Here is a 24,373-nt window from a genome sequence, read left to right as displayed (position 1 = left end):
GTGTGGATGTGAGAAGGGTATTGGGCCAGAGCCCTGACAAGTCATATACTCTGCCTGTTGCCAAACAGCAACACTTGATGGTTCTCAAAGCCTCATCTCATTTGAGTACAGAGGATAGCTATATACAGAGCCTCTGACAAAATTAGAGAATAAGAATAAGGAGAAAATCCTGAAGTCTCAGTGAAAGATATATCTGAGAATTATCTACTGCTGGCCTCAGAATGAAATGTTTGGACTCTGGAATCCTTCTAGAATGCAGAGACACAGGTGCAGAATGCCATTAGGATGTAATAAGCTAACTGGGAACTCTAAGAAAATAATTTGCAAAGGGGAAGTAGAGGATATAAAGAAGGACCACAGGAAATACAAATGAAATGAGGTTAAAAGCCATCATGGAGAAAATGAAAGCCAACTTTAAAGTATAAAATTTTAGATTGGATATGAGGAGGACACAATTGATAAGCTTTCCAGAAATACTGAAGGAAAGGGCAAATGGATGAACACAAAGGGCTGTAGACATTGAGGACTAAGACTGGAAATCCAGCTTGGTAAAAGTTCTGAAACATTAATAATCAAAAATTTAAGAAAAGCACCCTGAGCTTAATTTTTCCTCTGGTAATTTTTTTTTTTTTCAGATTGAAAAAGTTCCGATCCAAACTGATGTGAAGGGACACTTCTAAATTTTTGAATTGCAATGTTATATAATGTAAGCTTCATTATCAGATGTCAAGGTGTATTATGACATATAATAACTAAGCAAGTATAAAACTGTCCCAAAAATCACTACATAGACCTAGATCAATGGAATAGGATAAAGAACCCAGAAAAAGACCACAAATATGCAGAAATATGATATACAATAGAAGGGACATTAACACCAATGGGGAAAAAGTAGACTAATTCAATAATGTTGCTTCAGTAATTTGTTATAACACATAGAAATGATATAATTCTACTTCACATGATACACAAAAATACATCCTAGGTGAATTAATGGCTTAAAATTTAAAAAATGTTTGAAGGCAGTGTTGTGATCTTAAGGAGGAAAGAAGACCCCATAAAACCCAAGTCACTAAACAAAAAAGGATACATTGACTATTTTCAAATTTTATACTTTTTTTTTGCAGAAAAAAAAATAAAAATGACAAGCAGTAGAGTTGGAGATTTTAGTGACACATAACTGATAAAGATTTTGTATCCAGAATACAAAGTAGAAAAACTCCTACCAATTCATAAGAAAAAAGCAACCAAAAAGAAAAAAACATGAATAAGTAATGCACAGGTAAAAGAAAACTTTAATGGACAATAAACAAATTGGAAAAGATGTCCAGCCTTGCTAGTAACCAAGGAAGTAAAAATAAAACCCATAATGAGATACATTTTATATACAACAGCCAGGCAAAAATGAAACATTCTGACAAAACCAAGTATTTGCAGGGATGTAAATGAAGTTGGGAACTCCAACTTGTTTAAATGTCAACCAAGTGTTTTAATAATCTTAAAAACACTTAAAAACTTAGTCATTTTTTATTTGTAGAATTACAAAAACGAATGAAAGTACATATATCAATATAAATAATCTTAAAAACATAATGTTGAGTGAAACAAGCAAGTTGCAGAACAGTCTGTGGAATATATGATTTTCATAAGGCTTAAAAACATGCAAAACCCTTCTATATGGTTTATGGATATGTATTGTGTCTACGTACATACACGTACATGTATACATATATACAGTAAAGTGCATGTGTAGTAATTTTTAAATGTGGGGAAAGATAAATGCTCAATTCAGGATAGCAGTTAACTCTGGTGGTCAGAGAAGAACCTTCATTTATCTTCATGAAGCTTTATTTCGTAAGCAAGGAAAGGCACATTGGTGTTTTTATGATTGTTTATACCACTTGCAAGCACAAGATATTTAGTATAATAATATATGACTATAACAATAATACCCATTTACAATTCCAGATTACTTCTGTGAACTGTGTGAAGTATGTATTATAGTGGTAGGATAAAGGTGGAAGTGAATAAAATGTGCTGACTTTCTGTATCTTATATTTTAGAAATAAAGTATAGCAAGCATTTCATTTGCCACCGATAATGAGAGAAATAGAGCATAAGAAATGCTTTTTTAAAAACTTAGTAATTTTTTATTTGTAGAATTACAAAAACGAGACATGTGAATCATCCAAAACACTGGCAAAATAAAAGCAAATGAACTTTGTTCTTATACAAAATGACATAAAAGAGCAAGGAAGCACAAAGGCAAAAAGCACAAAAGAGAGTAATAGAAGAAATGTCAACCATAGCAGCTGGATAGAAAATCACTTCACCGGAACACCCAATACTTGACCTGGTTGGCTTAAGAATTTCTTCTAGGGTTGAGAAATCTTAACCTCAAAGTATGTTACATGTGTTTTAGTGAATCTGGTAGAGTATAAATTTAGGAATTAAAAGAGAAAATAAATTTAAGAAGGATATTTGGCTTAGAAAAACTTATATTTTACCTAAATATGCCTTGCCAATCAATTGAAGGATGGAAATATCTGTTATAGCTCTGCTTCTGGGTTGATCTATACATATGTGAAAAGAAAAAAAAAACAGTTTTGGTAATGAAAGAACATAAATACACTTTCTTATCAATATTTCTGACAAAAGGACAGAACCTCACATGTGCACTAATTCTCTTAAGAAGGTAATTTAGCAGCATGCAATAATATTAAAATGACATGTTAAATAAAAAGCAGTGGAAAAATAACTTATCAGAATGATAGCTTGACAGGCTGTAAAACATAGTGGTTAAGATCATAAATACCAGAGCTAATCTGTCCGTGTTTGAAACTCAGCTCTGACACTGACTAGTTTATAACCTTGGTAAACTACTTGACTAATCTGTGCCTAGTTTGCTCATCTGTAAAATAAGAGTCCAGATGTGGTTTTCAAAATACTCACCTGCTAGTAAAGTAATGTAAATTACTATTTAAATAAATACATAGATTGAAATATATTCCCTTTTACTTTCTAAATATGCTACACACAGTATATAGGAAAGTGTTACTAAGTAAAATGTTACAGGGTAAATTCGTTATCAAGTCATTTTATTAATTCACAAATCATTTGTTAATTTTTAGAAATTATTATTGTGACCTTTTGTTTAACTGAGCTGTCACTGGTTAAATGAGACTCCTCTTTTTTTTTAAATTTAATTTTATTATGTTATGTTAATCACCATACATTACATCATTAGTTTTTGATGTAGTGTTCCATGATTCATTGTTTGTGTATAACACCCAGTGCTCCATGCAGAACGTGCCCTCCTTAATACCCATCACCGGGCTAACCCATCCCCCCACCCCCCCTCCCCTCTAGAACCCTCAGTTTATTTCTGAGTCCACCGTCTCTCACGGTTCGAAATAAGACTCCTCTAAAGCCACGATTTGACATAGGAACCGCATCAGAATTTCCCAGCAGCCCTCTCACATTGATAGCCATTAGGTTCTTGGTGTCTAGTGCTTTGTTGCAGCCAGAAGGTGGCCGGACCCTTGCCTGTAAGACATAGCCTGGTATTCACTTAGATGCTAAAGCATCCTATGTTGCTTGAACTTGGTCCGTACTGACCATGCTGCTATTAATGACACCCATTTTGCCACCTGCTCGGCTGTCCCTGCCAATGGTGCTTCCCAGAAGCAGCCAGCGGGTCCTGTAGGTACCCCTCCCACTGAACCATCAAACCCATCTCTGTAGCCTTAGTTGGGCTTAACAGCCATCTTCTCTCCTACCCCCCAGTATCACTTCCAGACCCCATTACTTGTCTCAGCCCACTGCTGAGTGACATCATCATATGGGGATCTGTGGTCTCAATCATTAGAGTTGCTCTTTACCAGCCAATAGGAATGGGTTGCAGGGTTTCTCTGACTCCATGGCATTATTATGTGTCCCGCCGGAAGTATAGAATCTCAGGGGACCTTGTGGGATGTTAGGACTACACAAGGTAGTTCAGGTAAAGCTCTTAGAACAGTGCCTCACATACAGCAACCATTCAGCTAATACTGTTTGTTAGTAGCTAAATTTATTTTGACATTTTAAAAGCTGAAAGAGGGTGCAACAAATTCTTAATAGAAAAAAAATCCCACTAGTGTTAATCTTTGCTCTTGCTGTAAATTTGTTGATCTGATTTCTCTTCCAGTGTGTACTGCATGAGTATCTCTAGTGCAGTGATACATGATATGTATTTTGTGAAATTTATGATATTTTCAATATCGTATGACAAACAGATTGGTTGTCAGTGTATCAGTTGTTTTCCCTTGTGGTAGCTGGCTGACTGGGAGCTGTGGCTGCTACCCACGCCCAGCATCACGAGAGAGGATCAGAGGATCGCACTAGGCATCACTAGCCCAGGGAGAAATCCATATTCAAAATTCAAAGTATGATTTCTATTGAATATGTGTCACCTTCACACCACTATAAAGTCGAAAAATTTTAAGTCAAACTGTCATTAAGTTGGGGATCATCTATACTCAGATTGTATTCCGTAGCAACAACAAAAACAACCAGTGTGTAATAAACTCCTATTTCATCACTGATTTCTGTAAGAGATATTCTTAATGGACATACAAGAGTGAAAAACAAAGTTAATTTTAACAAAGTTAAAATGTGAGGCAAATGTAAATCAGAAGAAATATAGAGTAGCAATTTTAGCAGAGGACAGGACAGATTTTAATGGCAGAGCAAAATCAGTGACAAAGAGCAACCCTGCTTACTATGAAAAACAGTAATAGACGCAGAAGATAGGTCAGCAAATCTATGCATGCAACTATATATAAACCAAAAATATTAAAACGACAAGTGACAGATTAATGTAGTGATTAATCCTGTATTAGAGATTTTAACAGGTCACTCTCAGAAATTAATAGAACAGGCAAAAATAAGCAGGATCATAGATCTGTATGAGTTGATTGATGAGAATAACGCAGAGATACACAGAGAACTTTCTGTAACAATTGGAACAGTCACAAAAATCTATCATGTACCAGACTACAAACATATCTTTATTGTTTTTATGCACAGTGTATTTTCTTTTTTTTTTTTAACTTTTTATTTAAATTCCAGTTAGTTGACATCAGTGTAATATTAGGTTCAGGTGTACAGTATAGTGATTCAACACTTCCATACATCACCCAGTGATCATCACAAATGCCCTCCTTAATCCCCATCACTTATTTCCCCCATCCCCCCACCAACCTCCCCTCTGGTAACCATCAGTTTGTTCTCTATAGTTAAGAGTCTGTTTCTTGGGGGCACCTGGGTGGCTCAGTCGTTAAGCGTCTGCCTTCGGCTCAGGTCATGATCCCAGGGTCCTGGGATCGAGTTCCGCATCGGGCTCCCTGCTCTGCGGGGAGCCTGCTTCTCCCTCTCCCACTCCTGCTTGTGTTCCCTCTCTTGCTGTGTCTCTCTCTGTCAAAAAATAAATAAAAAATCTTTTAAAAAAAGTGTTTCTTGGTTTGCCTCTCTTTCTCTCTCTTTTTATTCCTTTGCTCATTTGTTTTGTTTCTTAATTCCACATATGAGTGAAATAATATGGTATTTATCTTTTTTCTGACCAACTTATTTTGCTTAGCATAATACTCTCTAGCTCCATCCATGTCTTGCAAATGGCAAGACTTCATTCTTTTTCATGGCCGAGTAATATTCCATTGTATGTGTACCATGTCTTCCTTATCCATTCATCAGTTGATGGACACTTGAGCTATTTCCATAATTTGGCTATTGTAAATAATGCTGCTGTAAACATTAGGGTGGTGTACATATCCTTTAAATTAGTATTTTTGTATTCTTTGGGTAAATATCTATTACTGCAATTGCTGGATCATAGGGTAGCTCTATTTATTAACTTTTTGAGGAACCTCCATACTGTTTTCCAGAGTGGCTGCACCAGTTTTCATTCCCACCAATGGCGCAAGAGGGTTTCCCTTTCCGCATCTCTAAAGAATTAACATTGTACCATACAGTTTCTCTTACCACATAAAATATACATAGTTAGAAATTAATATCCAAAAAGATAAAAATTTAAATTACTTATGTCTTTAAACCAATAAAATACTTATAAAACACCCCTGTGTTGGGGCACCTGGATGGCTCAGTCGGTTAAGCATCTGCTTTTGGCTCAGGTTGTGATGCCAGGGTCCTGGGATTGAGTCCCATGTCGGGTTCTTTGCTCAGTGGGGAGCCTGCTTCTCCCTCTTCTGTGCTCATGCTCTCTCTCTCTCCCTCCCTCTGTCTCTCATGCTCTCTCTCTCAAATAAATAAAATCTTTCAAAAAAAAGAAAACCCCAGTGTTAAAGAAAATATATAGTAAATGATGAAATACTCAGAGATAAATGACAATGAATACAGAACAAAATGTGTGGGATGCTAAAAATATATATACATACACACATATAAGTACACACATATGTACACATATACATATATATATAATATACAGTTTTTAATCAATTGATAAGAAAACCATAAAGACTGAAAATACATGAGCTATAAGCATCCAACATCAAATCTAGAAATACAAGCAGAAAGTCTTATGTTTCCAGCATTATGGCAGTCCAGGTGTTCTACAAGTAGCCCAGCCGCCTTAAAAGCATAATACCTTCTGGATAATTTACAACAGATTTATTTTAAATACGTTTCTGAGTGCGCGAGAAAATACAGGAAATCCCCCGGGGTCAAAGATAACAAAGGGAAAGCGGTCTGAAACTACAGAGATAACTGCATGAGAACTTCAAACCCACGCTTCTCTGGGATCCAAGCCACTACTGGGAGCTCAGAATTATTCCAGCCTGAGAGAGCCGGAGACTAGTCTTGAGGGCCATGCCGTCAGTGATTTCCTTAGAAGCTGCCCCCCAAATAAGGGTTGCTGTGCAGGAAGGTAAGGAAACGCTGTCTGAGGAAGCCAGTTAAAGAGTGGAGGAGACAGGAGAGAGGAGCCAAGTAAAGGTGTACATCTCAGGCAAAGTCCTGTTAAGGTACCTTATCCTGATCTCACGGAGGGCTTCTAATGTTATTATTCAGTAATGATAGATTATTACCTTTATAATTTAATCTAATATTATAAGTTATCATAACTTATTGTTATATGATTATGTTAATGTATTGAGATTAGTTATTATTATAATAAGTTAATATAATAGTATAATAATTTATCATGACCCAAGGAAAATAAACTGGGTTTTCAAAGTCCTGCACCTGTCAGTGATTATCAGGGGGTATGTGGAGGGAGGGTGGGGGGATAAATTCCTAGAAACTTCTAGCTTTCTGTGCAGACCCAGGACAATGGCTAGCAGTTCAATTCAAAGGAAGTCCTCTGAAGAAGATCTTAGGTTAGACCAGATCGGAGGGAATCTGAGCACATCACTAGTGTCTGGTGGAACAAGGGAGCCCAAGTGGAGAGACCTGACCAACCTGACATGCAAAGAAGTGCAACTTCCGTAAAAATGTGGGCAGGGAGACATCTCTCTACCTACAAATGCAAGCAGTGAGAGAGCCTATTTGTCTCTGCCCCTGCACCACGTAATACTTTCAACAAAAACCAATGGTATTTCTTTACAACTTGTTGCTATAGGCATGTGCTCATGTGCAAATCATATATACTCTCCTCAGAAGCAGCTACAGTGGGGCCCAGTGCAAAATGAAAATGTGAGATTCTGTGCTTAAAGATTAAGAATTGTACTGGTAGTTGCCAGAAGGGAGTGGGGAGGAGAGATTCGGGGGATGGACAAAATGGGTGAAGGGGAGTGGGAGATACAGGCTTCCAATTATAGAATGAATGAATTATGGGGATGAAATGTACAGCATGGGGAATGTAGCAATGGTAGTGTGATAGTGTTGGTTGGTGACAGATGGTAGCTACACTTGTGGTGAGCACAGCATAGCATACAGAGTTGTCGAACCAAGAAACAGACTCTTAACTACAGAGAACAAATTGATGGCTACCAGAGGGCAGGTGGGTGGGGGGATGGAGGAAATAGGTGATGGGGATTAAGGAGGGCACTTGTGATGAGTCCGGGGGATGTATGGAAGCATTCAATCACTACATTGTATACCTGAAACTAATATAACATGGTATGTTAACTATGTTGAAATTAAAATAAAATAATAGAAAAATAACATACAGAGTTGTCGAATCACTATGTTGCATACCTGAAACTAATGTAACATTGTGTGTCAGCTATACTCAAATAAAAATAAAAAGGAATAAAATAAAATGACATTTTCCTTCTCCTTGTTGTCTCCAGTAATTGATCTTAATAAGCTTTATTTTTTGTCAATATAGTGAATTTAAAGTATTTATTCTTTTCACTTTCACTTCTCCGATTGCTAATGAGATTGGGCATCTCTTCATTGTCAGTTTCTAATAGGTTCTCCATTTCGCCAATCCCTCAACCCTTCTCCCCCTGGCAACCATCAGTTTATGCTCTGTATTTATAGCTGTAATTCTGCTTTCGGTTTGAATGGCTAGAATTAAAAAGACAAGAAATAGCAAGTGTTGGCGAAGATGTGGAGAAAAGGAAACACTCATTCACTGTTGGAATGTAAATTGGTGCAACCACTGGGGAAATAGTATGGGGTTTACTCAAAAAATTAAAAATAGAAATACTACATGATCCAATAATCCCACTTCTGGGCATTTACCCAGAGACAATGAGAACACTAATTTGAAAAGATATCTGTACCCTTATGTTTACTGCAGCATTATTTACATTGTTTCTAATAGCTAAGATGAGGAAACAACCTAAGGGTCCATCCAAAATAAATGGATAAAGAAGATGTGGTATACATACACCATGGACTATTACTCAGCCGTAAAAAGCATGACATCTTGCCATTTATGACAACATGGATGGACCTAGAAGTTATTATGCTAAGTGAAGTAAGTCAGACAGAGGAAGGCAAATACTGTATTATTTCACTCACATGTGGAATCTAAAAAATAAAAAAAATGAATATACTCATAGTCTTAAGAGTATAAACTGAAGTAGCTGTTAGGAGAATCATCTGACAATGAAAATGCATGTTAAAATGAAAAACAACGATATGCCCCATGCAGGATTTCACCCCTAAGTACATATACCTTGGAGAAATTTTAACACAGGAAAAGAAGTGCTATGCACAAGAATATAATGTGACCATTGCTGTTTGCAAAAAACTGAGATGATCTAGATTTTCTTAGGGGAAAATGTACATCAATTGTAGTCTCTGGCTAGGTAGGATACTGTGTATTGGCCAGATGAAATGAGCTGTATCCACATGGACAAAGTAATAAAGTAATGATATTTAAAGGGAAAACCTAATGTGATTTAAAGTGCCCAATAATATTTACTTAAAATTTAAACAAGAACTTGCATACATAGTATTTTATGGATACTCATTAAATTGTACGCCTGAAACTAATACCTACATTGTATGTGAACTAACTAGAATTTAAATAAAAACATATATATGGAAGATACATATTAGATACACAAGACTATGTATTTATGAAATGGTGAACTGAGTTTGGGGGATAAGCAGTAGGGTTGCCCAATTTAGCAAATCAAAGTACAGGGCATCCAGTTACATTTGAAGTTCAGACAAAAAACAAATAATGGTTAATACTAGATCCAAGGAATATGGGATTAAAAAAACCTTCGAGAGGGTCATGCTTCCATCCCTGGCTGGCCTGAAGGAAGCTACGCAGAAAAGCAGCAGTAGTGGTTTGTTTTGTTTGAGTCCCAAATATCGCATGGGACATATTTATACCAAATATGTATCCTGAAAAAAAAATGTGTTATTTATCTGAAATTTGAATGTAAGTGGGCAACCCTTACATGGAGAGACACAGTAGCACGATAAGAAAATAAGAAAGAAAGAAAGGTCCTACAGCAACCAATAAGGATTACGTACTATGTCTGGGAACTACTGTCAACTCAATTCTGACACGAGAATTTTAAAAAGTAAATCAGTAAATAAATAATGAAATTATATAATTTTAGGTAAGTTATTTTACTGTACAAATTATAGGTTGAAAGTATCTTATAAAATCACGGCAGAAAATGATTCTATTATGTCAAGTACTTTAACATGCGGAGAAAATTTATTTGTTCCTGGTTTTATTTGCTTGGAAGAAACAAACTGCCCACTGAGATAGTCACATCCCATCATAAGCTACTCACCACAAAGTTCTTCTTGAGCATCTTTATTAAATATTAAACAAGATCTTTTAGTCTACCAGAAATATAACCTTACTAAACAAGCACCATTTCCTATTCTGTAGAATGTATGCGTTTGTTAGAATTTGATTATTTAAGCTTTAAACAACTGTCCTAGGAATACTTATTGCTGTCAACTACTTAAGCCTTCCTTATATTCAGGAAAAAGAAAATTTCGATCACCTGATCTACTTTATTTCTTTGCAAATGATTGCCAATAAAATCAAAAGGTTGCTGTGGCCAATTTCAATCTAACATGATGCACAGTTCTGTTTCTTCAGTAAAATGATGCTGACCAATGGAGATCTTTTCCTCTTCACTTTAGGTAGTTTCTCTACATAATTGTTAAGTAAACTCTAGAATGCCAAAGTGAAGTGTTGTTGTGGTCACCCTGCATAATGAGGAAGGACTTCAACCCAAGGTTTGGTTCAGAAGTTGAGAATGATGATATTGCATATGCCTCCGGTGGGTAGACAAAAGTTTATCACTTGTGTAATGAAGTTTTCTGGGGAGAGCCGGCAAGGCTGCCCTAGTTGGTCCAAAAATGGCTTGAGATAGTATGGAAAGAAGTCTGGTTTGGGGTTTTTATGATATTTTGGGGGTGGAGGGGAGGGTAGAAGTAAGGGCTCCCATATACAGGCCTGAGCTGCTGTGGCTTGAATTTTCCACTCAGGCCAAAGGAGGGAGAATGGGCTTTCTTATCAGTTTGACCAGATGTGGGGCAGAAGGAAAAAGAAGTGGGGCTTAAAAGCTATCAGTGATTCGGGGCGCCTGGGTGGCTCAGTCGTTAAGTGCCTGCCTTCGGCTCAGGTCATGGCCTCAGGGTCCTGGGATTAAGCCCCACATCGGGCTCCCTGCTCTTTGGGGAGCCTGCTTCTCCCTCTCCCACTCCCCCTGCTTGTGTTCCTGCTCTTGCTATCTCTCTGTCAAATAAATAAATAAATAAATAAATAAATAAAATCTTTAGAAAAAAAGCTATCAGTGATTGAACATCAAAATGGAGTCAGAATCTTTGCTACAAGTGCTAATAAAAGGACCAAATCCTACTGACTGAGTAAATATGATTGACTGGAACTTTATGTTATCACATTGCATTATAACCAGTTGAGATATATGAAGTAACGCAATCAAAAGTTAAAAATATAAATGACAGAAGAGTAGGCTAAACATGGTTACACACAAAAGGCCTAATGGAATTAATTAGAAGAATATATGAAATATGAGTATTAATGACAATACCAGTTAAATTACAAACCTCGTTAATTTTTAATAACATTGCTTTATGTGGTATTTAGCAGATGCAATGGCCATTTCTCAGAAGATGAGAGACACATTGTGTTAATTCAGACTCAAAAAGTTGTTTAAAAAATCTGACATGATCGATGACTTTTTTTGTGTGGTTGCCATTTCAGATTAAACTTAGCAAGGATTTTAGACAGAAAGGAAACTGAATAAAATTAAATCCAGATTTGTTTTAACTTTTTTGACATTTCTAGAATGACGTCATTCATTCTAGAGTTCGGTCAAACTGTGGGATAGCAATATCAGAATCTGGATGGTATTTTGAGATATGCCAAACAGTGCTTTTTAGAATTAGCCGTATAGCATAGCTCAATTCTAGCGGAAAAGTATTTTTATATTGACATCTTTCTTTTCTCTTCCTTCCAGAACTGTGGTGACCTTCCATTGTTGCTCAAAACTTTGGTTATAATGATATTCAACTGTGTAGCCCTTCTTCCTTAAAATATGATGGAACGTCAAGAGACCCCCCACCACCAACCATTGCATCTGCTAAATACCACCAACACCATACTGTTTCTGGCTTACTGAATGACACTGGAGAAGATCCTTTTCCTCTCCTCCACCTCTGAGACTTTTCCTGTGTAAAATGTTAGGATTGGGCTGCTCTCTCTCTCTGCATACATACATATTAACTAGGGCTTCTTCCAGTTCTGTAATTCTAAGCTTCTTTACACGATGTCTCAGGTTTTCTAATTCAGGAAGAGGTAATAATGAGCCTGCAGGTCTTACTCTTCTTGCTCATTCTCTAAACTTCATCTCTTTGCAAATATGCCTCAGAAGAGGTAGACCAGATCTCAATTATTTTGACTTCTTAAATCTTATCTTTATTTCTTTATACAAAAGCAAATCTGTATGCTATACATACTTGAGGGGAAAAAAAGCAAACCATTGGAAAAAAGAAGCAAAAAGGAAAATCAGTAGTTATAGTGCAGTGAAGAAAAATAAAGCAGAGTAGGGAGATAAAGATAGCTAGGAGAGGAAGTTCAAAGATGATGGTCAGAAAAGGATTCTCCAAAGTGGTTACTTTTGAGAAGCTCCTGAAAGGAGTAAGAGAACGAACCATAATGTGGGAGAAATAGCATCACAGACAGAGGAATAGTGGTGCAAAATACCCAAGTTAGAGGAGACTTGGCATGTTAAAATATTGACCAGGAGGCCATTGAGGCTGGAGGGCAGTGACCAGGTGGCGATGGTAAGGATCTTTAGCTTACCTTGAGGACTTTAGATTTGAGTCCTAAGTCTGATGGGAAGTTATTTCAAGGATGCTAAGCTGGGTCATGTTCTGATCTGGCTTACATCCTTAAAAGATTTGTCTGTCCATTGTGTGAAAAATATTCTGGCAGTGAAGTAAAAGTGTAAGCAGGGAGGTCTGTTAGGTTAAGGAGAGGTGATAGAGGAGTGAGCAAGCAGACAACATTTCATGGCTGGATTAGAGGTGGAATGGGAGAGAAAAATAAACACCAACGATGACTTCAAAGTTTTAGACCTTAGATATTGGGAGCTTGGTGCTTTTGCAGAGATGAGAAAAGATATGGGGGCTGCAGATAGGGGTGAGAGTTGCTTCAGTTTCAGATGCCTATTAGAGATACACCAATAAATGTTGAGCAACTGGGTGGAAATGAGAAGCTAGATTTCAGGGCCAGGTAAAGATGGACCTAAATTTGGGAGTGATGGGCTGACTGAAGTCACAGGTCTAGACTGAGTATACTAGAGAAAAAGCCCAGAGTGGACCTGGGGACACACTGACATCTAGAGTTTGGGAAGGGAAGGCAATCTGACCAAAGAATTTCAAGATAGAAAAAAAATGTTGTTAGTAGAAAAAGTAATACCAATGTCTATTTTAAGGACAGGGATATTGTGAAAGGCAGTTTTGCCAAAGGAAGAACATAAAGCCTAGGAGTCCTAATGAAAAGCAATTTCAAGGAACTAAAAGAACCAAATGAAGATTTCCAGCCCTCACTAAAGCCATTGCCTCCGAGAATGGCCTCCTACTCTCACAAATGTGAGCTGCTCTTCATTGGTTGGTTATCAATTATAATGACACATATTTTCATTTTTCAAAGCCTCATCATATCTCATCCCATTTTATTTTCACAGCAACTTTTACTGAGGCGAGATGATAAATTTTTACTAGTCATTTTATAGATGAGAACGTTGAGGTTCAGTGGTGAAGTGGTTACATCACTAATTAACGATGATGCCAGCTCTACAAGTTAAGGTCTCTCGACTGTTCTTTCTATTTTGCATACCACTTATTCAAGCATTTTAAGGTTTACACCCACAACATGTTTCCTCACAAACAGCACTTTATGCAGTAAATTACACATACATAAGATCAAAAATACAGAGGAACTCTCTTCATCGCTTATCCATCCCATTTAAGCATCCACAGGTATATCAACCCATCTATCAATTCAATAAATAATTTTTTGAGCACGTACTATGTATGCCAGACACCATTTTCCATGGATATACAAAGAGGAAGATGGTTTTATCTAAGGGGTGTTTTCATATTTTTACTCAATATGCAATAATGGTAATTCATACTACTTCTTTGTGATAGGCTACTGCCTATACTGAGGAATAGTTTCCGATTTCATCATGTGATTTAACTTCTCCAAAGTAGTAAGTTCTAACTTCTGGGAATAAAGGTTTATATTTTATTTTCTCATTTGAACTACAAGTTATAGATTAACAAGATATTAGAAGAGATCTTGGATATTATTAATCCAACACTTTCATCTTGTGGCTGGGAAACTAAAGCCCAGAGAAGTGAAGAGTGATTTGACCAAGCCACACAGCTAATCCATGGCATTGACATTGAAAGTTACACTGTTTGTGAGAGTAGTTTCTCAGATCTTTGAGTTCTGGCCAAGGATACTTCCTGGTTGCCAAAAGTTTCCAAGAAGTTTATCTTGGAAATTCCATGAGTTTCTCACCCAAGAATTAATTTTACCAAGCCAGATGGCATTGTTGGCAAGAATGGGGTGTCACCATCCAATTTTTTTTTCTTTAGGCTTCATATCTACACAATGAGCACCATCCAAATTTTGAAATCAGAAAAGGGGCTTGCATTTCATTATAAATTCAGATGATTGATGTTCACATTTGAGATTTTAGTTAGATATTTTCATGCTTGGGAAAGTAATGTATTTCTCCAGATAACATCCAGATATTTTTCCCTTCATTTAGCTTGTGCGTGAAGTCCCTTATTAATAACATTATATTAATCTTATTAATCTTGTCTGAAAACTGATTACAAATGTGGAGCTACCAGCAATATTTTTTTGAGGTTTATTATGATAATCTTAGTGTCTTAATTAGAACAACAAAGGTTTATTTCTTACTTGTACAAAGTCTGTTATAGGTTTGGGTCTCTCTCTAGGGTAGCTGTTTTTCATGTTAGAGCTCAGCATAGAATCTCCACATCAAGGCATACTTCCACAATCACTTCAGCTGAGAGGCATAGGCTGAAGGTTCGAGTATCAACAACTGAATGTTTCCACACGGAAATGTCCCTTATTCCTTTTGTTTATACAGCCATACCCCAAAGTTGAGGGGAATAATAGTTATAGCTGTTACAGTTACCTTTGTTGTGCTGAATGGAAAATTTTTTTAAAAGGAATAATTAATTAAAAATTTTCACATTCTTGACCCTCTTAAAAACTTGGTGATTATGACCACAAATGCAAAATCAATGCCCAACAGTCAACCTAGATGCAGCTGAGTCCTTGTTCTATTCTTATCATTGTGCAAAGAGCTTTTCAGATGTTATTTTATTGAAAATAGTCTCTCAGTAATCTAAAGAATTTGTTATTATTGTTGCCACTTTGTAAATGAACGAACTGAGGTTCAGTGAATTGTCCAGGGTTATAAAACTAGTTTAAAAAACGGGGCAAGATTTTTTAGAAGCAAAGAAAAAACCAAACAATAACAATAATTTGCTAATACCATTCTTATAAATCTAAACCTAGTAAATAAAAAGCATAATGGTCAAGTAGAGTCTTGCCTTTTGCTTTTTTTTTTTTTTAAGTAGACTCCATGCACAGCATGGAGCCCAACATGGGGCTCAAACTCACAGCCCTCAGACCAAGACCTGAGCTGAGATCAAGAGTCAGACACTTAATCGACTGAGCCACCCAAGTGCCCCTTGCCTTTTGCTTTCTAAGAAAAAGTTATTTTCAAATAACCCTATTAAACAACTGGGAATGGTGGAGCCACTCAGTTCTTGGACTGTTTTGTTTTTTTTTTTTTTAACTCCTGTATTGCCCTGACAAATGTCTTCCATTGTTATCTTAAACTGTTTTTTTTTTTTTTTTTTTTTAATTTTGTTTATTTGTCAGAGAGAGGCAGGGGGAGCAGCAGGCAGAAGGAGAAGCAGAGGGAGAAGCTCCCTCGGCAGGGAGCCCAGTGAGGGACTCAATCCCAGGACCTTGGGATCATGACCTGAGCCAAAGGCAGATGCTTAACTGACTGAGCCACCCAGGTGTCCCTCTTAAACTGTTTTTTACACCATTTTGAAGGTGAGAATCATATCTGCTTTTATCCTCTGCCCCATCAACACAGAACAAAGTAACTGGCACACAGGTGTTTGGTGAATTTGTTTTTTAAATGATTGCCCCTGAACCTTTGAAGGGAGCAACGGTACAAAAAGAGCATTATAAGAATATTAAAATGACTGATATGACACATTTGATGATTCTCCCTTTGTTTTTGCATTACGTACACCATTACCTAGAGTTTTAAATGTTTTCTCTCGGCAGAATGCTTATTACTAAATCATGGAAAACATAGGAAGGGAGAATGGGAGTTGGGGAAGGCTTTGCCTTGGAAATGTTCATCTTGAGCCCATGTAGTACTTAATTTTCATCTTGGTGGATGTGAGAGCATCGAGCATCCAGGTTGGAATAATATCTGAATTACTTGTCAGGCCTGTTAGACAAGCTGGCATAAATCTCATTTTGCATTGACATTTTTCAACTAAGATTTAACAGTCTAAAAATTCAGGTAGATGCTGCCAAAAACACCACATAACCTGAAGGCCTGGAATGTCTTCAAGGAAGGAAGAGCTGGAGTGACAATTAATTTCCTTGAAGGTCACAGTCTAAGAATGATGCAGTGTCTTTAGAATTTTGACAACTTGGCTGCCCTGTAGAGGTCTCCTAAGTATTCCTAGCAAATACTTAATCATGCTTCTCAGAATAGACCTCGCTTATAGAAAATTTAATAGAATGGAGTTTTGGCTTAAAATAGTTTGCTTTCCATCCCCCACCCCCCTTTCTGGTTGATCTAGATAATGGAAAGTCAGTTAGAGAATGCATGCTAGGAAAAGCAAATCCTAGAGTTAAGAGGTCATGAATAGATGTCATTACATATGAGAGGAATCTATCTTAATTTTCCTCATCTCTATCTTTTATTCTTCCACTTGGTTCCTAGGCATGCCTCATTTTTTTTCACATTTTCTCTCCAGCCCCAAGTGTCCACCTCTTCCTATATATAAGGTAGGTTGTCCTTCCCTTCTTTGCCTAACTAACTCCCATTCATCAGTGAGATTTCAACCAATACTAGTGAGAAATTTCTCCTTATCCTTGATCCCAATAGTACCCTTGACGTTGAAGGAAGCACTTATTTTTTTTTTTTAAGATTTTATTTATTTATTTGAGACAGAGAGAATGAGAGAGAGAGAGCACATGAGAGGAGGGAGGGTCAGAGGGAGAAGCAGGCTCCCCGCCGAGCAGGGAGCCCGATGCGGGACTCGATCCCGGGACTCCAGGATCATGACCTGAGCCGAAGGCAGTCGCTTAACCAACTGAGCCACCCAGGCGCCCCTGAAGGAAGCACTTATTGACATGAGTATTGTGTTTACTTATTCTAAGGCATAAATGACTGACAAGGCATCATACAGAGTCCTTACAGATGGGTTTTCTTGTAAGAAAGTACAAGAAGGTAGGGGAGATAGGTAGGAAAGATAATCCAGGGTGCCTGGGTGGCTCAGTTGGTTAAGCGACTGCCTTCGGCTCAGGTCATGATCCTGGAGTCCCGGGATCGAATCCTGCATCGGGCTCCCTGCTCCGCAAGGAGTCTGCTTCTCCCTCTGACCCTCCCCCCTCTCGTGCTCTCTCTCTCTATCTCATTCTCTCTCTCAAATAAATAAATCAAATCTTTAAAAAAAAAAGATAATCCACACCGAGTACCAAATATGTGTGGCTTTCTATACAGTCACCTAAAATGGTCTCAAAAATGACACTGTGAAGTAAACTCTATCACCTTTCCACAACTTACAGTTGATAAAATTGAAACTCAAGTAAGTGGCCTATATCCAAGGAATTCCAAAGCCCAGGCATGAAGGAAAATTGTTTTTTTTTTCTTTTTTCTTTTCCTTTTTTTTTTTTTTTTTCTGCCAAAAGAAAGTGAATTGCGTCTACTGTCAAGGATGGGGTATTGAACTTAGTTCCCATTGTAGGAGAGAGCTTTTGAATGGAAAACTCATTCAAGCAATGAGTCCAAATGTGTTTTTCTCTTTTGTCACTAGCTCGCCATTGTTCATGTCATTGAAGTCCCTGGTTTCAAATAAAGCAGCAATCCTGTAAGAGATATTATGAGATACAACAATACAGTCCGGTTGGAGACAATTACTATATGTTGGCTCAGTGCTAAAGTCTATGAGAGGACTTCAGAATCAAATTTATACAAATTCAGGAACCCCTGATCATGGTTATGAGCCCTGCTGAGGCAGAAGTGCGGTGGACCACCTCAAGTGCCCAGAATCAGAGTGAAGTTATAGTGAAGGTGTCACCTCCTGACTTTTCCTGTAATCCCTGGTCTTCCTAGTTATAGCCATCTTTCACACAGAAACCCTCTAAGGTATATGTTCAAATTTCACCATCACCAAAAAGTGCCATGGCTTAAGCAAAGCAGGAATGGCAGCCCCTATCTGACTGATGAGAAAAAATGACATCTAAGAATTTTTTTTTATTATGTTATGTTAATCACCATACATTACATCGTTAGTTTTTGATGTACTGTTCCATGATTCATTGTTTGCATATAACACCCCATGCTCCACGCAGAACATGCCCTCTTTAATACCCATCACCAGTCTAACCCATCCCCCCACGCCCCTCCCCTCTAGAACCCTCAGTTTGTTTTTCAGAGTCCATAGTCTCTCATGGTTCGTCTCCCCCTCTGATTCCCCCCCTTCATTCTTCCCCTCCTGCTATCTTCTTCTTCTTCTTTTTTTTTTTTTAACATATAATGTATTATTTGTTTCAGAGGTACAAGTCTGTGATTCAACAGTCTTACACAATTCACAGCACTCACAAGAGCACATACCCTCCCCAATGTCTATCACCCAGCCACCCCATCCCTCCCAACCCCCACCACTCCAGCAACCCTCAGTTTGTTTCCTGAGATTAAGAATTCCTCATATCAGTGAGGTCATATGATACATGTCTTTCTCTGATTGACTTATTTCGCTCAGCATAATACCCTCCAGTTTCATCCACATTGTTGCAAATGGCAAGATTTCATTCCTTTTGATGGCTGCATAATATTCCATTGTATATATATATACCATATCTTCTTTATCCATTCATCTGTCAATGGACATCTTGACTCTTTCCACAGGCTATTGTGGACATTGCTGCTATAAACATCGGGGTGCACGTACCCCTTTGGGTCCCTACATTTGTATCTTTGGGGTAAATACCCAGTAGTGCAATTGCTGGGTCATATGGTAGCTCTATTTTCAACTTTTTGAGGAATCTCCATACTGTTCTCCAGAGTGGCTGCACCAGCTTGCATTCCCACCAACGGTGTAGGAGGGTTCCCCTTTCTCCACATCCCCGCCAACATCTGTCGTTTCCTGACTTGTTAATTTTACCCATTCTGACTGGTGTGAGGTGATATCTCATTGAGGTTTTGATTTGGATTTCCCTGATGCCGAGCGATGTTGAGCACTTTTTCACGTGTCTGTTGGCCATATGGATGTCTTCTTTGGAAAAATGTTTGTACATGTCTTCTACCCATTTCTTGATTGGATCATTTGTTCTTTGGGTGTTGAGTTTGATGAGTTCTTTATAGATTTTGGATACTAGCCCTTTATCTGGTATGTCATTTACAAATATCTTCTCCCCTTCTGTCGGTTGCTTTTTGATTTTGTGGACTGTTTCTTTTGCTGTGCAAAAGCTTCTTATCTTGATGAGGTCCCAATAGTTCATTTTTGCCCTTGCTTCCCTTGCCTTTGGTGATGTTTCTAGGAAGGAGTTGCCATGGCTGAGGTTGAAGAGGTTGCTGCCTGTGTTCTCCTTTAGGATTCTGATGGACTCCTGTCTCACATTGAGGTCTTTCAACCATGTGTGGTGTAAGGAAACGGTCCAGTTTCATTCTTCTGCATGTGGCTGTCCAATTTTCCCAACACCATTTGCTGAAGAGACTGTCTTTTTGCCATTGGACATTCTTTCCTGCTTTGTCAAAGATGAGTTGACCATAGGGTTGAAGGTCCATTTCTGGGCTCTCTATTCTGTTCCATTGATCGATGTGTCTGTTTTTGTGCCAGTACCATACTGTCTTGATGATGACAGCTATGTAATAGAGCTGGATGTCCGGAATTGTGATGCCACCAGCTTTGCTTTTCTTTTTCAACATTCCTCTGGCTATTCGGGGTCTTTTCTGGTTCCATACAAATTTTAGGATTATTTGTTCCATTTCTTTGAAAAAAGTGGATGGTATTTTGATAAGGATTGCATTGAATGTGTAGATTGCTCTAGGTAGCATTGACATCTTCACAATATTTGTTCTTCCAATCCATGAGCATGGAACGTTTTTCCATTTCTTTGTGTCTTCCTCAATTTCTTTCATGAGTATTCTATAGTTTTCTGAGTATAGATCCTTTGCCTCTTTGGTTAGATTTATTCCTAGGTATCTTGGTTTTGGGTACAATTGTAAATGGGATCGACTCCTTAATTTCTCTTTCTTCTGTCTTGTTGTTGGTGTATAGGAATGCCACTGATTTCTGTGCCTTGATTTTATGTCCTGCCACTTTACTGAATTCCTGTATGAATTCTAGCAGTTTTGGGGTGGAGTGTTTTGGGTTTTCCACATAAAGTATCATATCATCTGCAAAGAGTGAGAGTTTTTGGGCACCTGGGTGGCTCAGTTGGTTAAGTGACTGCCTTCAGCTCAGGTCATGATCCTGGAGTCCCAGGATCGAGTCCCACATAGGGCTCCCTGCTCAGCAGGGAATCTGCTTCTCCCTCTGACTCTCCTCCCTCTCATGCTCTCTGTCTCTCATTCTCTCTTGCAAATAAATAAAATCTTAAAAAAAAAATTAAAAAAAAAGAGTGAGAGTTTGACTTCTTCTTTGCCGATTTGGATGCCTTTTATTTCTTTTTGTTGTCTGATTGTTGTGGCTAGGACTTCTAATACTATGCTCAATAGCAGTGGTGTTAGTGGACATCCCTGCCATGTTCCTGACCTTAGTGGGAAAGCTCTCAGTTTTTCTGCATTGAGAATGATATTCGCTGTGGGTTTTTCATAGATGGCTTTTATGATATTGAGGTATGTACCCTCTATCCCTATACTCTGAAGACTTTTGATCAAGAAAGGATGCTGTACTTTGTCAAATGCTTTTTCTGCATCTATTGAGAGGATCATGTGGTTCTTGTTCTTTCTTTTATTAATGTATTGTATCACATTGATTGATTTGCAGATGTTGAACCAACCTTGCAGCCCAGGGATAAATCCCACTTGGTCGTGGTGAATAATCCTTTTAATGTACTGTTAGATCCTACTGGCTAGTATTTTGGTGAGAATTTTTGCATCCCTGTTCATGAAAGATATTGATCTGTAATTCTCCTTTTTGATGGGATCTTTGTCTGGTTTTGGGATCAAGGTAATGGTGGCCTCATAAAACGAGTTTGGAAGTTTTCCTTCCATTTCTATTTTTTGGAACTGTTTCAGAAGAATAGGTATTAATTCTTCTTTAAATGTTTGATATAATTCCCCGGGAAGCCATCTGGCCCTGGGCTTTTGTTTGTTGGGAGACTTTTGATGACTGCTTCAATTTCCTTAGTGGTTATAGGTCTGTTCAGGTTTTCTATTTCTTCCTGGTTCAGTTTTGGTAGTTGATACATCTCTAGGAATGCATCCATTTCTTCCAGGTTATCTAATTTGCTGGCATAGAGTTGCTCATAATATGTTCTTATAATTGTTTGTATTTCTTTGGTGTTGGTTGTGATCTCTCCTCTTTCATTCATGATTTTGTTGATTTGGGTCATTTCTCTTTTCTTTTTGATAAGTCTGGCTAGGGGTTTATCAATCTTGTTAATTCTTTCAACGAACCAGCTCCTAGTTTCGTTGATCTGTTCTACTATTCTTTTGGTTTCTATTTCATTGATTTCTGCTTTGATCTTTATTATTTCTCTTCTCCTGCTGGGTTTAGGCTTTATTTGCTGTTCTTTCTCCACTCCTTTAGGTGTAGGGTTAGGTTGTGTATTTGAGACCTTTCTTGTTTCTTGAGAAAGACTTGTATTGCTATATACTTTCCTCTTAGGACCGCCTTTGCTGCATCCCAAAGATTTTGAACAGTTGTGCTTTCATTTTCATTTGTTTCCATGAATTTTTTTTAATTCTTCTTTAATTTCCTGGTTGGCCCATTCATTCTTTAGTAGGATGCTCTTTAGCCTCCATGTATTTGAGTTCTTTCTGACTTTCCTCTTGTGATTGAGTTCTAGTTTCAAAGCATTGTGGTCTGAAAATATGCAGGGAATGATCCCAATCTTTTGGTACCGGTTGAGACCTGATTTGTGACCTAAGATGTGATCGATTCTGGAGACTGTTCCATGGGCACTAGAGAAGAATGTGTATTCTGTTGTTTTGGGATGGAATGTTCTGAATATATCTGTGAAGTCCATTTGGCCCAGTGTGTCATTTCAAGTCTTTATTTCCTCATAGATCTTTTGCTTAGATGATCTGTCCATTTCAGTGAGAGGGGTGTTAAAGTCCCCCACTATTATTGTATTGTTGTCAACATGTAAGAATTTTAAAGTCTTCATAAATGTAACAAAATGTGAAACTGTCACCCAAATCCTTAAGTTCTGGCCACAAACATACTGTGCTTTCCACATTACTTAAAAGGGGATCATAATAGAATAGGACTTTAAATCAAATTAAATTTAAAATCATATCCTTGATACATATAAAAAAAGGGCAAAATGGCAGATATGAATCCACCTATATAAATAATAACATTAATGTGAATGGATTAAATACCCCCATCAAAAGGCAAATAAGTTAGACTGAGAATATGATTCAACTATATGCTTTCTATAGGTGATATGCTTTAGATTTAAATATATAATAGATTGAAAGTAGAAGGATGATAAAGTTATGGCATGCAAACAGAAATCATAGAAAAGCTGAATGGCTACATTAAATCAGACAAAATAGATATCAAGAGAAAAAAATTGTGACAAGAGACAAGATAAATATTTTATAATGATAAAAGAGTAAGTCCATTAGGAGTAGATAACAATTATAAACATAAACACACCTAAAAATAGAGCCTCTAAAACATAAAGTGAAAACTAACAGGATTAAAAGGAGACATAAACAGTTCAACAATAATAGTTAGAAACTTCAATACTCAACTTCAGTAATGGAGAGAACTAGATGGATTTCCATCTAGATGGATAGAGAAGACTTAACCAACACTATAAACCAACTAGACTTAACAGACATTTCTAGACCAGTCCACTCAATAATAGTGGAATATACATCCTCCCTAAGCACACACAGAACATTCACTAATATATTCTACATGGTGGACCATAAAACAGGCCTTGAGAAATGTAAAAGGATTGAAATAAAATAAAGTATGCTCTCTGACTAAAATGGAATGAAATTATAAATCAATAGCAGAATCATTTGGGCATCGTGCAAATATGCAGGAAGAAAACAATATACTACTAAATTACCAATATGTCAAGGAGGAATTCACAAAAGAAACTAAAAAATATTTTGAGATGGATGAGAATTAAAATGCAGCAAAAGCAGTGCTTAGGGAAAAATTTATAGCTATAAACCCCTGTATTGAAAAGAAGCAAGATCGCAAATCAATCATCTAAACTTGTACCTTAAGAAACTAGAAAAAGAAGAGTAAAATAAATCTGTGGCCAACAAGTGGAAAGAAAACTAAGGAACAGAGTGGAAATTAATGAAACAGAGAATAGAAAAAAAACCCCAAAACAACCAAAAAAAAAAAACAAAGAGAAAACCAGTGAAACCAGAAGTTGGTTAGTTGGAAGATCAACAAATTTGAAAAAACTTGCTATCTTGACCAAGGAAAACAGAGAAAAAAGTCAAATTATTAAAATCAGGAATGAAAAGGAGAGTATTACAACTAATCTTGCTGACATATATTTTAAAAAGATTATAAGGGGATATTATAAACAACTGTATGCCATCAAATTAAATAAGTTAGATGAAATGGACAAATTCCTAGAAAAACACAAATTACACAAAACTGACTTACAAAAAATAGATAATCTGAATATACCTATAACAACTAAAAATATTGAATTAGTAATTTAAAAACTTTTTACAAAAAAAAGCCCCAGTGTCAAATGTCTTCACTGGTGAATTGCACTAAATGTTGAAAATAGAATTAATATCAATCTTTCATAAGTTCTTACAAAAAATAGAAGAGAGAATACTTATTAATTCATTCTGTGAGACCAGTATTACCTACGTATCAAAACTAGACAAGTTATGGGCTCCTGGGTGGCTCAGATGGTTGAGCATCTGCCTTCGGCTCAGGTCATGATCCCAGG

The sequence above is a fragment of the Mirounga angustirostris genome, unplaced genomic scaffold (assembly GCF_029215605.1).
Source record: "Mirounga angustirostris isolate CCGP_5_RB_7025 unplaced genomic scaffold, mMirAng1.0.hap1 SCAF_4, whole genome shotgun sequence".
Taxonomy (NCBI): domain Eukaryota; kingdom Metazoa; phylum Chordata; class Mammalia; order Carnivora; family Phocidae; genus Mirounga; species Mirounga angustirostris.
The sequence above is the reverse complement of the archived record's forward strand: the minus strand, read 5'-3'. Positions refer to the sequence as shown.